Raw genomic sequence first — 17399 nt, 5'->3', positions numbered from 1 at the left:
CCGTTGTCAATGGCTACATCCCATCCTCTCAGTGAAAATGGTCCTATGCTCTGTCACAGCACGGCTAATCATCTGTCGGTTCTCAATCAGGTTGGAATAGAATCCCTTGATTCTTTTGCGTCTGTCACTAATGCGCAGCTTTCAGGAGTTTGAAGCTCGTCACAGTCATTCAATACCAGAATCCTACTTGGAATACCACAGACAAGGTTAGACTTTCCGGATTCCCGGAATCCTACTCGGAATACCACAGACAAGGTTAGACTTTCCAGATTCCCATGAATGCCGCCATCTATCTAGCTTATACCACGAAGATTCTGTTGGGGAATCTAAGAGATATGTGCCCGGCCTAAAGTAGAACGGAAGTGGTTGTCAGTAACGCGCGTTCATAGGTGAGAATGATGATGAGTGTCACGGATCATCACATTCATCAAGTTGAAGTGCAACGTATATCTTGGATTAAGAATAAAAGAGAATTGAATAGAAAATAATAGTAATTGTATTGAAACTTGAGGTACAGCAGAGCTCCACACCCTTAATCTATGATGTGTAGAAACTCCACCGTCGAAAATACATAAGTGAAAGGTTCAGGCATGGCCGAATGGCCAGCCCCCATGAAGGTGATCAAAAGACCGAATGGTCAAAAGATGTCTAATTCAATAGTTAAATGTCCTATATATACTAGACTAGCTACTAGGGTTTACAGAAGTAAGTAATTGATGCATAAATCCACTTCCGGGGCCCGCTTGGTGTATGTTTGGGCTGAGCTTGATCTATCCACGAGCTGAGGCTTTTATTGGAGTTGAACACCGAGTTATAGCGTGTTTCTGGCGTTCAACTCCGGGTTGTGACGTGTTTCTGGCGTTTGACTCCAGACAGCAGCATGTACCTGGCGTTGAGCGCCACTTTACGTCGTCAATTCCCGAATAAAGTATGGACTATTATATATTGCTGGAAAGCTCTGAATGTCTACTTTCCAACGCCGTTGAGAGCGCGTCATTTGGAGTTCTGTAGCTCCAGAAAATCTATTTCGAGTGAAGGGAGGTCAGATTCCAACAGCATCAGCAGTCCTTTTGTCAGCCTTTTTCAGAGTTTTGCTCAAGTCCCTCAATTTCAGCCAGAAATTACCTGAAATCACAGAAAAATACACAAATTCATAGTAAAGTCCACAAATGTGAATTTAACATAAAAACTAATGAAAACATCCCTAAAAGTAGCTTGAACTTACTAAAAACTACCTAAAAATAATGCCAAAAAGCGTATAAATTATCCGCTCATCACAACACCAAACTTAAATTGTTGCTTGTCCTCAAGCAACTGAAAATCAAATAGGATAAAAAGAAGAGAATATACTATAAATTCCATAATATCAATGAATATTAATTATAATTAGATGAGCGGGACTTGTAGCTTTTTGCTTCTGAACAGTTTTGGCATCTCACTTTTTCCTTTGAAGTTCAGAATGATTGGCTTCTCTAGGAACTTAGAATTTTGGATAGTGTTATTGACTTTCCTAGTTAAGCATGTTGATTCTTGAACACAGCTACTTATGAGTCTTGGCCGTGGCCCTAAGCACTTTGTTTTCCAGTATTACCACCGGATACATAAATGCCACAGACACATGACTGGGTAAACCTTTTCAGATTGTGACTCAGCTTTGCTAGAGTCCACAGTTAGAGGTGTCCAGAGCTCTTAAGCACACTCTTCTTGATTTGGATCATGACTTTAACCACTCAGTCTCAAGCTTTTCACTTGGACCTTCATGACACAAGCACATGGTTAGGGACAGCTTGATTTAGCCGCTTAGGCCTGGATTTTATTTCCTTGGGCCCTCTTATCCATTGATGCTCAAAGCCTTGGATCCTTTTTACCCTTGCCTTTTGGTTTTAAGGGCTATTGGCTTTTTCTGCTTGCTTTTTCTTTTTCTTTCTCTTTTTTTTTCCGCCAATTTTTTTTTTCGCAAGCCTTTGCTTTTTCACTGCTTTTTCTTGCTTCAAGAATCAATTTCATAATTTTTCAGATCATCAATAACATTTCTCTTTGTTCATCATTCTTTCAAGATCAGAGCCAACAATTTTAACATTCATAAACAACAAGATCAAAAATATGCACTGTTCAAGCATTCATTCAGAAAACAAAAAGTATTGTCACCACATCAATATAATTAAACTAAATTCAAGGATAAATTCGAAACTCATGTACTTCTTGTTCTTTTGAATTAAAACATATTTCATTTAAGAGAGGTGAAGGATTAATGGATTTTATTCATAGCTTTAAGACATGGTTACTACATACTAATGATCATGGAGTAGAGACACAAAATATAGATAAACATAACATAGAAACCGAAAAACAGAAAGAAATAAGAACAAGGAATGAATCCACCTTAGTGGCGTCTTCTTCTTGAAGGACCAACAATGTCCTTAAGCTCTTCTATGTCCCTTCCTTGCCTTTGTTGCTCCTCCCTCATTGCTCTTTGATCTTCTCTTATTTCATGGAGAATGATGGAGTGCTCATGATGTTCCACCCTTAATTGTTCCACATTGTGGCTCAAATCTTCTAAGGAAGTGTTAAGTTGTTCCCAATAGTTGTTGGGAGGAAAGTGCATCCCTTGAGGCATCTCAGGGATTTCTTGATGATGAGCTTCCTCATGCATCTCTTGAGATCCGTGGAGGGTCTCTCTTGCTTGCTCCATCCTCTTCTTGGTGATGGGCTTATCTTCTTTAATGGAGATGTCTCCTTCTATGATAACTCCAGCTGAGTAACATAGATGGCAAATAAGGTGAGGAAAAGCTAGCCTTGCCATGGTGGAGGGCTTTTCGGCTATTTTGTAGATTTCATTGGAGATGACTTCATGAACTTCTACTTCCTCTCCAATCATGATGCTTTGAATCATGATGGCCCGATCCATAGTAACTTCAGATCGGTTGCTAGTGGGAATGATGGAGCATTGAATGAACTCCAACCATCCTCTAGCCATAGGCTTGAGGTCCAGTCTTCTTAGTTGAACTGGCTTGCCTTTGGAGTCTCTTTTCTATTGAGCTCCTTCCACCCATATGTCCATGAGGACTTGGTCCAACCTTTGATTAAAGTTGACCCTTCTAGTGTAGGGGCGTACATCTCCTTGCATCATGGACAAGTGGAACGCCAACCTCACATTTTCCGGACTAAAATCTAAGTATTTCCCCCGAACCATTGTGAGATAATTCTTTGGACTCGGGTTCATACTTTGATCATGGTTCCTAGTGATCCATGCATTGGCATAGAACTCTTGAACCATTAAGATTCTGACTTGTTGCATGGGGTTGGTTAGGACTTCCCAACCTCTCCTTCGGATCTCATGTCGGATCTCCGGATACTCATTTTTCTTGAGCTTGAAAGGGACCTCAGGGATCACCTTCTTCTTTGCCACAACATCATAGAAGTGGTCTTGATGGCTTTTGGAGATGAATCTTTCCATCTCCCATGACTCGGAGGTGGAAGCTTTTGTCTTTCCTTTTCCTTTTCTAGAGGATTCTCCGGCCTTAGGTGCCATTGATGGTAATGGAAAAACAAAAAGCTTATGCTTTACCACACCAAACTTAAAATATTGCTCGCCCTCGAGCAAGAGAAGAAAGAAGAGAAGAAGAAGAAGAAGAAAATATGGAGGAGAAGGGAGAGTGTAGGTTTCGGCCAAGGTATAGAAGAGGGGGGGTTGTGTTGTGTGAAAATGAAGTGGAATGGAGGGGTTTATATAGGAAAAGGGGAGAGGGTAGGTTCGGCCATTTTAGGGTGGGTTTGGGTAGGAAAGTGTTTTTGAATTTTGAAGGTAGGTGGGGTTAATGGGGAAGAGTGGATGGATGTGAGTGGTGAAGAGGTGATGGGGAAGAGAGATTGAGGTGATTGGTGAAGGGTTTTGGGAAAGAGTGTTTATTGGGAGGAGAGATTCAGAGATTAAAGTTGTTGGGAAGTGTGACATGGGAAAGAGTGTTATAGGATTAGGAGGTAAGGTAGAAATATGTTAGGTGGGGATCCTGTGGGGTCCACAGATCCTGAGGTGATCCTGTGGGGTCCACAGATCCTGAGGTGTCAAGGAATTACATCCCTACACCAAATAGGCATGTAAAATTCCTTTGCATACCATTCTAGCGTTTAAACGTCGAGGTGATGCACGTTCTGGGCGTTCAACGCCCATGTGAAGCATGTTTTGGGCGTTCAACGCCCATGTGTAGCATGTTTCTGGCGTTGAACGCCAGTTCCATGCTTGTTACTGGCGTTCAGCGCCAGCTTTTCTCAAGACACATTCCTGGCGTTCAAACGCCAGAATGTTGCTTGTTTCTGGCGTTCAGCGCCAGATTCATGCTCTGTTCTGGCGTTGAACGCCAGCCAGATGCTCCCTACTGGCGTTGAACGCCAGTCTGTCCTTCCTCTAGTGTGTGATTTTTCTTCTGCTGTTTTTGATTCTGTTTTTAATTTTTATATTTTTTTCGTGACTCCACATGATCATGTACCTAATAAAACACAAAATAACAATAAAATAAAATAAAATAAAAATTAGATAAATAAAATTGGGTTGCCTCCCAACAAGCGCTTCTTTAATGTCAATAGCTTGACAATGGGCTCTCATGGAGCCACAAGGTGATCAGGTCAATGTTGTATAGTCCCAACACCAAACTTAGAGTTTGGATATGGGGTCTTAACACCAAACTTAGTGTTTGGTTGTGGCCTCCCAACACCAAACTTAGAGTTTAACTGTGGGGGCTCTTCTTGACTCTGAACTGAGAGAAGCTCTTTGTGCTCACTCTCTTTTGTCACAGAGGGATGGCCATGTGCCTTTAACACAAGGTAGTCCCCATTCAATTGAAGGACTAATTCACCTCTGTTGACATCTATCACAGCTCCTGCTGTAGCTAGGAAAGGTCTTCCAAGGATGATACATTCATCCTCTTCCTTCCTAGTGTCTAAGATTATGAAATCAGCAGGAATGTAAAGGCCTTCAACCTTTACTAACACGTCCTCTACTATTCCATAAGCTTGTCTCAATGACTTGTCTGCCAATTGTAATGAGAACAAGGCAGGTTGTACCTCAATGATCCCCAGCTTCTCCATTACAGAGAGTGGCATAAGATTTATCCCTGACCCCAGATCACATAGAGGTTTTTCAAAGGTCATGGTGCCTATGGTACAAGGTATTAAGAACTTGCCAGGATCTTGTCTCTTTTGAGGTAGAATTTGCTGAATCCAGGTATCTAGTTCACTAATGAGCAAGGGAGGTTCACTTTTCCAAGTCTCATTACCAAACAACTTGGCATTCAGCTTCATGATAGCTCCTAAATATTGAGCAACTTGCTCTCCAGTCACATCTTCATCCTCATCAGAGGAAGAATAGTCTTCAGAGCTCATGAATGGCAGAAGGAGATTTAATGGAATCTCTATGGTCTCTATATGAGCCTCGGATTCCTTTGGATCCTTAATAGGAAACTCCTTCTTGCTTGAGAGACGTCCCAGGAGGTCTTCCTCACTAGGATTTTCGTCCTTCTCCTCCCTTGTGCATTCGGCCATATTGATCACATCAATGGCCTTGCACTCTCCTTTTGGATTCTCTTCTGTATTGCTTGGGAGAATACTGGGAGGAGCTTCAATGATTTTCTTACTCAGCTGGCCCACTTGTGCCTCCAGATTTCTGAAGGAGGATCTTGTTTCACTCATGAAACTGAAAGTGGCTTTTGACAGATCAGAGACTAGATTGGCTAAATTAGAAGTGTTTTGTTCAGAATTCTCTGTCTGTTGCTGAGAAGATGATGGAAAAGGCTTGCTATTGCTCAGCCTATTACGTTCACCATTGTTAAAGCCTTGTTGAGGCTTTTGTTGATCCTTCCATGGGAAATTTGGATGATTTCTCCATGATGAATTATAGGTGTTTCCATAAGGTTCACCCATGTAATTAACCTCTGCCATTGCAGGTTTCTCAGGATCATAAGCTTCTTCAGAAGCTGCCTCTTTAGTACTGTTGGATGCATTTTGCCATCCATTCAGACTTTAAGAGATCATGTTGACTTGCTGAGTTAACACTTTGTTTTGAGCCAATATGGCATTCAAAGCATCAATTTCATGAACTCCCTTCCTCTGAGGCGTCCTATTATTCACGGAATTCCTCTCAGAAGTGTACATGAATTGGTTATTTGCAACCATGTCAATGAGTTCTTGAGCTTCTGCAGGTGTTTTCTTTAGGTGGATGGATCCACCTGCAGAATGGTCCAATGACATTTTCGAAAATTCAGATAGACCATAATAGAATATATCTAATATGGTCCATTCTGAAAACATGTCAGATGGACACCTTTTGGTCAACTGCTTATATCTTTCCCAAGCTTCATAGAGGGATTCACCATCTTTTTGTTTGAAGGTCTGAACATCCACTCTAAGCTTGCTCAGCTTTTGAGGAGGAAAGAATTTATCCAAGAAGGCCGTGACCAGCTTATCCCAGGAGTCCAGGCTATCCTTAGGTTGTGAATCCAACCATATTCTAGCTCTGTCTCTTACAGCAAAAGGGAAAAGCATGAGTCTGTAGACTTCAGGATCAACTCCATTCATCTTTACAGTCTCACAGATCTGTAAGAACTCAGTTAAAAACTGGTAAGAATCTTCAGATGGAAGTCCATAAAACTTGCAGTTCTGTTGCATTAAAGCAACAAGTTGAGGCTTAAACTCAAAATTGTTGGCTCCAATGGCAGGAATTCTTCCATCAAATTTGAACGTGGGTTTGGTAAAATCACCAAGCATCCTCCTTGCATTATCATTATTGGGTTCGCCTGCCATCTCCTTCTCTTGTTAGAAAATTTTTGAAAGGTTACTTCTGGATTGTTGTAATTTAGCTTCTCTTAGTTTCCTCTTCAGAGTCCTTTCAGGTTCAGGATCAGTTTCAACAAGAGTGCTCTTGTCCTTATTCCTGCTCATATGAAAGAGAAGAAAACAAGAAAAGAAGAGGAATCCTCTATGTTACAGTATAGAGACTCCTTTATGTTAGTAGAAGAAGAAAGCGGGGAAGAGTGAAGAAGAATGAATAGTCTGTATAAAGAGTAAGGATATGGGAGGTGATAAGAGATGAAGAGATGTGTTAGTAAATAATTAAATAAATAAAAAGAGATGAGAGAGGGAGAAATTCGAAAATAAGTTTGAAAAGGAGTTAGTGATTTTTCGAAAATTAAAGATAAGATAGAATTAAAATTAAAATTTAAAATAATTAATTAATTAAAAAGAATTTTTGAAAAAGGGATGAGATATTTTCGAAAATTAGAGAGGGAAAAGTAGTTAGGTGGTTTTGAAAAAGATAAGAAACAAATAAAAGTTAATTAGTTGGTTGAAAAAGATATTAAAATTAAATTGAAAAGATAAGAAGATAAGAAGTTAGATAAGATCTTTTGAAATCAAATTTTTGAAAAAGTTAAAATTTTGAAAAAGATATGATAAAAAGATAAGATAAAAAGATTTAATTCAAAAATTTGAAATTACTTACTTCACTAACAAGAAACTACAAGATAAGATTCTAGAACTTAAAGATTGAACCTTTCTTAACAAGAAAGTAACAAACTTCAAATTTTTGAATCAATCACATTAATTATTAGTGAATTTTCGAAAATATGATATAAAGATAAGAAAAAGATTTTGAAAAGATAAGATTTTTAAAATTGAAAATTTGACTTGACTTGTAAGAAACAACTAATTTTGAAAATTTTTTGACCAAGTCAACCCAAAGTTTTGAAAATTTGGAGGGAAATAAGGAAAAAATATTTTTTGATTTTTAAATTTTTAATTATGAGAGAGAAAAACATAAAAATGACCCAAAACATGAAAATTTTTGGATCAAAACATAAGATGCATGCAAGAACACTATGAATGTCAAGATGAACACCAAGAACACTTTGAAGATCATGATGAACATCAAGAACATATTTTTGAAAAAATTTTTGATTCAAGGAAAACATGCAAGACACCAAACTTAGAAATCTTTAATGCATGGACTCTAACAAACAAAAAATGCATATGAAAAACAACAAACAACACAAAATAAGAAAACATCAAGATCAAACAAGAAGACTTGTCAAGAACAACTTGAAGATCATGAAGAACACCATGAATATATGAATTTTCGAAAAATGCAAAAAAAAAAATTTTAAATCATGCAATTGACACCAAACTTAAAAGTTGACTCAAGACTCAAACAAGAAACACAAAATATTTTTTATTTTTGTGATTTTTTTGATTTTTTTGATTTTTATTAATTTTTTTCGAAAATAAAGTTTGGAAAAAATGAAAAAGAAAATTTTTGAAAAAGTTTTTGAAAAGAAAATTACCTAATCTGAGCAACAAGATGAACCGTCAATTGTCCATACTCGAACAATCCCCGGCAACGGCGCCAAAAACTTGGTGGACGAAATTGTGATTCCTTTGTTATTGTATTTTGTAAAATTCATTGCTTTTTCTTACCCTGGTAATGGTGCCAAAAACATGATGTAATTACCATGGTTCACAACTATGTGTGGTCACAACTCCATTCAACTTAACCAGCAAGTGTATTGGATCGTCTAAGTAATTCCTTACGTGAGTAAGGGTCGATCCCACAGAGATTGTTGGTATGAAGCAAGCTATGGTTACCTTGTAAATCTCAGTTAGGCAGATTAAATGGTTTATGATAAGTTCGAAAATAAATAATAAACAGAAAATAAAATAGTAAATAGTTACTCATATAATTCCATGGTGGGAATTTCAGATAGGCATATGGAGATGCTATGCTCCTCTCGAATCTCTACTTTCTTATTACATTCATCCAATCCTTCTTACTCCTTTCCATGGCAAGCTGTATGTAGGGCATCATCGTTGTCAATGGCTACATCCCATCCTCTCAGTGAAAATGGTCCTATGCTCTGTCACAGCACGGCTAATCATCTGTCGGTTCTCAATCAGGTTGCAATAGAATCCCTTGATTCTTTTGCGTCTGTCACTAATGCCCAGCCTTCAGGAGTTTGAAGCTCGTCACAGTCATTCAATACCAGAATCCTACTCGGTATACCACAGACAAGGTTAGACTTTTCGGATTTCCGGAATCCTACTCGGAATACCACAGACAAGGTTAGACTTTCAGGATTCCCATGAATGCCGCCATCTATCTAGCTTATACCACGAAGATTCTGTTGGGGAATCTAAGAGATATGCGCCCGGCCTAAAGTAGAACGGAAGTGGTTGTCAGTCACGCGCATTCATAGGTGAGAATGATGATGAGTGTCACAGATCATCACATTCATCAAGTTGAAGTGCAACGTATATCTTGGAATAAGAATAAAAGAGAATTGAATAGAAAATAATAGTAATTGTATTGAAACTTGAGGTACAGCAGAGCTCCACACCCTTAATCTATGATGTGTAGAAACTCCACCGTCGAAAATACATAAGTGAAAAGTTCAGGCATGGCCGAATGGCCAGCCCCCATGAAGGTGATCAAAAGACCGAATGGTCAAAAGATGTCTAATACAATAGTTAAATGTCCTATATATACTAGACTAGCTACTAGGGTTTACAGAAGTAAGTAATTGATGCATAAATCCACTTCCGGGGCCCACCTGGTGTATGTTTGGGCTGAGCTTGATCTATCCACGAGCTGAGGCTTTTATTGGAGTTGAACGCCGAGTTATAGCGTGTTTCTGGCGTTCAACTCCGGGTTGTGACGTGTTTCTGGCGTTTGACTCCAGACAGCAGCATGTACTTGGCGTTGAGCGCCACTTTACGTCGTCAATTCCCGAATAAAGTATGAACTATTATATATTGCTGGAAAGCTCTGAATGTCTACTTTCCAACGCCATTGAGAGCGCGCCATTTGGAGTTCTGTAGCTCCAGAAAATCTATTTCGAGTGAAGGAAGGTCAGATTCCAACAGCATCAGCAGTCCTTTTGTCAGCCTTTTTCAGAGTTTTGCTCAAGTCCCTCAATTTCAGCCAGAAATTACCTGAAATCACAGAAAAACACACAAACTCATAGTAAAGTCCACAAATGTGAATTTAACATAAAAACTAATGAAAACATCCCTAAAAGTAGCTTGAACTTACTAAAAACTACCTAAAAATAATGCCAAAAAGCGTATAAATTATCCGCTCATCAGGCAGATGTCCTCCTTTGCCGAACACTGGTGCAGGAGCAGAAATGGCGATGCGGTATGCGGCGTCTATCCTCCCTCACTAGCGTCATCGCCACCTTCCTCTTCCCCTTCTTCTTCTTCCCTTTCCCGTGGTTCTCTTTCTGTTTCTCGTCCGTTCTGTTTCTCTTTTTTGTTCCTTTTTTTAATTTTATAATTTTTTGTTAGGAATAATTTAGTCCAAATTTTAAAATTTAAGTAAAAAGAACGATTTTAAAACCAAGTTAAACCTTAGGGATGATTTTGTCAGAAAAAAAGGTTGGAGACATAAAAATTTTTTTGGCTTAAACCTTTGGGACCAAAATTGTACTTAATCCATAATATAACTATAAAATTTCTCTAACCATTCATCGAAATTATTCCTTTATCAAAATTATTATTCTACTCTTGCTACAAAAATTCAAGATCATAATACAATAAACCAACTTCAAACTATATTTTATAAGACAAATAGTGGTACCAGAGCTATATTCGATCATCTATTTCACATAGAATCTTTCTTCCTAGCCTATTAGCTATACATATCGATCATATTATAACCCATTCAAACAAATTTTTTTATAACCATGACTAGCTAAATTATAAGTATTCTCATCTCCATATTGTCAAAGGACTGTTATGAGGACAAACATTCTCAAATGAAAACCTTTCTATAAGTACAATACTTTTGGGAGGTTGTCCACAAAGGATTCACCATTCAGAGATTCACTACAAAAAAAACTAGCTTTTGCCATGGTTAAAAAGCGTGCCAAAAAGTAAAAAAAAAAAGCATATCCACAGATACTGGCCACACTTTTTTAGCTATGGCCAAGCTTTTTCAAGGGTTACATGCACGACCATTGCCATTGCTTTATCAGCACGCTTTTAGTGAACTATGACCATACTTACTTTACTGCCACGCTGTTATCAATTACCACGCTTTAAAAGCACGACTATATGTATAACCTCATACCTACACTTTCTAAGTGTGCTTTCTGGTAGACATATGGTGCACGAAATTGCAATAACACTTTTGCAATCCCGCACAACTAACCAGCAAGTGCACTGGGTCGTCCAAGTAATACCTTGCGTGAGCAAGGGTCGATCCCACGGAGATTGTCGGCTTGAAGCAAGCTATGGTTATTTTGTAAATCTTAGTCAGGATATCAGAAATTATCAGGATTGATTGTAAAAAGCAAAAGAACATGTAATGGGTACTTGTACTGCAGTAATGGAGAATGGGTTGAGGTTTGGAGATGCTCCATCTTCTGAATCTCTGCTTTCCTACTGTCCTCTTCATCAAACACGCATGTCTCCTTCCATGGCAAGCTCGTGTAGGGTCTCACTGTTGTCAGCAGCTACCTCCCATCCGCGCAGTGAAAGCTAATGCAAAGCACTCTGTCACAGTGCCGCCAATCACCGGTTTGGTTCCCTCCCCTACCGGAATAGAATCACTCTTTTGCGTCTGTCACTAACGCCCAGTAGGTTACAGGTTTGAAGCACATCACAGTCATTCAATCATTGAATCCTACTCAGAATACCACAGACAAGGTTTAGACCTTCTGGATTCTCTTGAATGCTGCCATCAGGTCCTGCCTATACCACGAAGATTCCGATTAAAGAACCCAAGAGATAACTACTCAATCTAAGATAGAACAGAGGTGCTTGTCAGGCACGTGTTCATGGTTGAGAATGATGATGATTGTCACGGATCATCACATTCATCCGGATTAAGAACAAGTGTTATCTTAGAACGGAAGCAAGCATGATTGAATAAGAACAGTAGTAATTGCATTAATCCATCAAGACACAGCAGAGCTCCTCACCCCCAACCATGGGGTTTAGAGGCTCATACTGTGGAAAGAACGTGTATGAAATGTTATGAGGTCATAAGGTTCTGATTACAATGTCAAAAGGTCCTATAAGTAGTAAACTAGTATCCTAAGGTTTTACAGAAATGAGTAAATGACAGAAAAATCCACTTCCGGGCCCACTTGGTGTGTGCTTGGGCTGAGCATTGAAGCTTTTATGTGTAGAGACGTTTTCTGGAGTTAAACGCCAGTTCTCATGCCAGTTTGGGCGTTTAACTCCAACTTTTAATCCAGTTCCGGCGTTTAACGCTGGAATTTCTGAGGCCGGATTGCTACGCGGGTTTGGGCCATCAAATCTTGGACAAAGTATGGACTATTATATATTGCTGGAAAGCCCAGGATGTCTACTTTCCAACGCCGTTGAGAGCGCGCAAATTGGGCTTCTGTAGCTCCAGAAAATCCACTTCGAGTGCAGGGAGGTCAGAATCCACAGCATCTGCAGTCCTTTTCAGTCTCTGGATCAGATTTTTGCTCAGGACCCTCAATTTCAGTCAGAAAATACCTGAAATTACAGAAAAACACACAAACCCATAGTAAAGTCCAGAAAAGTGAATTTAATTAAAAACTAATAAAATATACTAAAAACTAACTAAAAGATACTAAAAACATACTAAAAACAATGCCAAAAAGCATACAAATTATCCGCTCATCACAACACCAAACTTAAATTGTTGCTTGTCCCCAAGCAACTGAGAATCAAAATAGGATAAAAAGAAGAGAATATACTATAGACTCCAAATATCAAAGAAACATAGCTCCAATTAGATGAGCGGAACTAGTTGCTTTTTGCCTCCGAACAGTTTTGGCATCTCACTCTATCCTTTGAAGTTCAGAATGATTGGCATCTATAAGAACTCAGAACTCAGATAGTGTTATTGATTCTCCTAGTTAAGTATATTGATTCTTGAACATAGCTAATGTATGAGTCTTGGCTGTGGCCCAAAGCACTCTGTCTTCCAGTATTACCACCGGATACATACATGCCACAGACACATAATTGGGTGAACCTTCTTAGATTGTGACTCAGCTTTGCTAAAGTCCCCAATTAGAGGTGTCCAGGGTTCTTAAGCACACTCTTGTTGCCTTGGATCACAACTTTATTTCCTTCTTTTTTTTTTTTTTTTTTTTCTTTTTTTTTTTTTTTTTCTTCTTTCTCTTTTTTTTCGAAATATATTTTTTTTTTTCACTGCTTTTCTTGCTTCAAGAATCAATTTGATGATTTTTCAGATCCTCAATAACAGTTCTCTTCTCCTCATTCTTTCAAGAGCCAACAATTTTAACATTCTTAAAACAACAAATTCAAAAGACATATGCACTGTTCAAGCATTCATTCAGAAAACAAAAAGTATTGCCACCACATCAAACTAATTCAACTAGTTTCAGAGATAAATTTCGGAATCCTGTACTTCTTGTTCTTTTGTGATTAAAGCATTTTTCTTTTAAGAGAGGTGATGGATTCATAGGACATTCATAGCTTTAAGGCATAAACTTATTAATTTTATTAATTAAGAACAAGACTCAATTATAGATAAGATGAGACTAAAAATAAAGGAAAGAGATAAAAAAAACGAAAAACAGAGGCCTCTAATGATAGAGGTTTCACAGAGTTAGGACTCAACAACCTTGATTTTGAGAAGTGGATGCTCCCCCAGCTTGAGAGGAGAGCTTTTGGCGTTTCAGTTCCTTGATATCACGCCCCTGCTTCTCTTGTTCCTTCAGCAATTTGCAGATCATGCAGTTCTGATTCTGCTGTTCTTCCTTCAGTTGCTCCATAGTCTCTTGCAGCTTGTTGATGGATGCTTCTAGGCTGGCCCAGTAGCCAATTTCAGGGAATTCAGGGAGGAACTCACGCGCCCTCCTTTTGATGGAGTTGTCTTGCACTTGTCCTTCCATTGACTTCTTGGTGATTGGGTGTTCAATGGGTATGAACTCATCTACTCCCATCTTTACCCCAGCCTCTTTACAGAGCAAGGAGATCAAGCTTGGGTAAGCCAACTTGGCTTCAGTGGAATTCTGTTTGCAATTGTGTAGATCTCACAAGCAATCACATGATGCACCTCCACTGCTTTTCCAAGCATAATACAGTGAATCATCACTGCTCTCTTGATGGTGACCTCAGAACGGTTGCTAGTGGGCAATATGGAACGCCCGATAAAGTCTAGCCAACCTCTTGCAATTGGCTTGAGGTCTCCCCTCTTGAGTTGGTTTGGGACACCCTTAGAATTGGTTATCCACTTAGTTCCAGGGAGGCATATGTCCTCTAGAACTTGATCCAACCCCTTATCTACTCTCACCATCCTCCTATTGAAGGAATCAGGATCATCTTGTAGTTGAGGTAACTTGAAGATTTCTCTTATTTTGTCCAGATGGAAGTACATAACTTTCCCTCTGACCATGGTTCTGTGGGTAGGAAAAGCGGTTCCAGTCATTCTTTGCTTATCTGTGAGCCACAGATTTGAGTAGAATTCCTGAACCATGTTCCTTCCAACCTTTGTCTCAGGATTGGTCAGAACTTCCCAACCTCTGTTTCGAATTTGCTCTTGGATCTCCGGATATTCATCTTCTTTCAGATCAAATTTAACTTCCGGGATCACTGACCTCAGTCCCATTATTTTGTGATAATGGTCCTCATGTTCTTTGGTTAAGAACTTCTCTTCATTCCAAAGATTCTTTGGATTGGTCTCTTTCCTTCCTCTTGAGTTGGTTTGTTTTCCCTTGGGAGCCATGATATTGATGAATCTGGCTTAGTGATCACGGAAAGGCACACCAAACTTAGAGGTTTTGCTTGTCCTCAAGCAAAAAGAAAAGAAATAGAGAAGAGAGAGAGAGAGGGAGAGAAAATTCGAATGGTGTGAGGAAGGAGGGGTGAGGAACGTTCATTTATAGAGTGGGGGGAGGAGAATTTCGAAACAAAAGAGAGATTTGAAAGGAAATTTGAAAAGATATGAAAGATTTTTGAGAAAAGGGTGAGTTTTTGAAGAAGAATTGGGATTATTTTGAAATAGATTTGAAAAGATTGTTTTGATTTTTGAAGATTTGAAAGTGTATAATGAATGATTGAAGTGTGATTTTGTAGAAAAGTATGGGTGAGAAAAGGAAAGTTTGAAAAAATCTGAGTTGAAAACAAAAATGTGGTCCCCCCACCAAGCTGGCGTTAAACGCCCAGAATGGCACCCATTCTGGCGTTTAACGCCCATTTGTTGCCCCTTTTGGGCGTTTAACGCCCAGCCAGGTACCCTGGCTGGCGTTAAACGCCAGAAAACCTTCCTCACTGGGCGTTTTTCTGAACGCCCAGTGATGCTGCACACCTGGCGTTAAACGCCCAGAATGGTGCCCATTCTGGCGTTTAACGCCCAGAATGGTACCATTACTGGCGTTAAACGCCCAGAATGGTGCCCATTCTGGCGTTTAACGCGCAAAATGCCCCTTACTGGCGTTTTTTCGCCAGTAAGCTCATTTTCTCTGCTTTTTGAGCTGAATCCTTCTGTAACTCTGTGAATTCCTTCATTTTTGATACTTGCCTCTGTAAGAACTAATCGTACAACTTCCTAATGACTGGGTTGCCTCCCAGCAAGCGCTTCTTTACTGTCTTTAGCTGGACTTTCACTGAGAATCACTCAAGTCTCAGTTTTGAGCATTCCTGCTCAAAATTTCCTTCAAGATAGTGTTTGATCCTCTGTCCATTAACAATGAACTTACTGTCAGAATCAATATCCTGAAGCTCAACATACCCATATGGTGACACTTTTGTAATCACATATGGACCCCTCCACCGGGATTTGAGTTTTCCTGGAAACAGTCTGAGCCTAGAGTTGAAGAGCAGAACTTTTTGTCCTGGTTCAAAGACTCTGGTTGACAATCTCTTGTCATGCCACTTCTTTGCCTTTTCCTTATAGATCTTAGCATTTTCAAAGGCATTGAGTCTGAACTCCTCTAGCTCATTTAGCTGGAGCAGTCTTTTCTCACCAGCTAACTGTGCATCCATGTTTAGGAATCTGGTTGCCCAGTAGGCTTTATGTTCCAGTTCCACAGGCAAATGGCAGGCCTTTCCATACACCAATTGGTATGGAGAGGTGCCTATAGGAGTCTTGAATGCTGTTCTGTATGCCCACAGAGCATCATCCAAGCTCTTTGCCCAATCCTTTCTTCGGGACATCACAGTCCGTTCCAGGATTCTTTTTAGCTCTCTGTTAGAGACTTCAGCTTGCCCATTTGTCTGTGGATGATACGGAGTTGCCACTTTATGGCTGATTCCATATCTAACCATAGCAGAGTATAGCTGTTTATTGCAGAAATGAGTACCCCCATCACTGATTAGTACTCTAGGGACGCCAAACCTGCTGAAAATGTTTTTCTGGAGGAATTTCAGCACGGTTTTGGTATCATTAGTGGGTGTAGCAATTGCTTCTACCCACTTAGATACATAGTCCACTGCCACCAGAATGTAAGTGTTTGAGTATGATGGTGGGAATGGCCCCATGAAGTCAATTCCCCATACATCAAACAGCTCTATCTCTAATATCCCTTGTTGAGGCATGGCATATCCGTGAGGCAGGTTACCAGCTCTTTGGCAACTGTCACAGTTACGCACAAACTCTCGGGAATCTTTAGAGAGTAGGCCAGTAGAAGCCGCACTGGAGAACTTTAGTGGCTGTTCGCTCACTTCCAAAGTGTCCCCCATACTGTGATCCATGGCAGTGCCATAGGATCCTTCGTGCTTCCTCTCTGGGTATACACCTGCGGATCACTCCGTCAGCACATCTCTTAAAGAGATATGGTTCATCCCAAAGGTAGTACTTGGCATCTGAAATTAGTTTCTTTCTTTGCACATAACTGTACTCCTTGGGTATGAACCTCACAGCTTTATAATTTGCAATGTCTGCAAACCATGGAGCTTCCTGAATGGCAAAGAGTTGCTCATCTGGGAAGGTCTCAGAGATCTCAGTAGAAGGGAGGGACGCCCCAGCTACTGGCTCTATTCTGGACAGATGATCTGCCACTTGGTTCTCTGTCCCTTTTCTGTCTCTTATTTCTATATCAAACTCTTGCAGAAGCAACACCCATCTGATAAGCCTGGGTTTTGAATCCTGCTTTGTGAGTAAGTATTTAAGAGCAGCATGGTCAGTGTACACAATCACCTTTGATCCCACTAAGTAGGATCTAAACTTGTCAATGGCATAGACCACTGCAAGTAATTCTTTTTCTGTGGTTGTGTAATTCTTCTGTGCATCATTTAGAACACGGCTGGCATAATAAATGACATGCAGAAGTTTGTTATGCCTCTGTCCCAACACTGCACCAATGGCATGATCACTGGCATCACACATTAATTCAAATGGTAATGCCCAATCTGGTGCAGAGATGACTGGTGCTGTGACCAGCTTAGCT

At 39.7% G+C, this 17399-nt stretch overlaps 1 non-coding gene across 1 annotated transcript; it reads left to right on the top strand.

Moving 5' to 3' along the window:
- The first annotated feature begins 6301 nt into the window (after positions 1–6301).
- LOC130977954 (small nucleolar RNA R71) lies at positions 6302–6405 on the top strand. The gene has a single exon (XR_009085622.1). It is a non-coding gene; the product is annotated as a small nucleolar RNA R71 (small nucleolar RNA).
- Positions 6406–17399: the final 10994 nt, after the last annotated feature.

Source organism: Arachis stenosperma, chromosome 4, assembly GCF_014773155.1.
Source record: "Arachis stenosperma cultivar V10309 chromosome 4, arast.V10309.gnm1.PFL2, whole genome shotgun sequence".
In the NCBI taxonomy this organism is placed as follows: Eukaryota; Viridiplantae; Streptophyta; class Magnoliopsida; order Fabales; family Fabaceae; genus Arachis; species Arachis stenosperma.
Note: the sequence above shows the minus strand (reverse complement) of the source record. Positions and strands in the feature narration are given on the sequence as shown.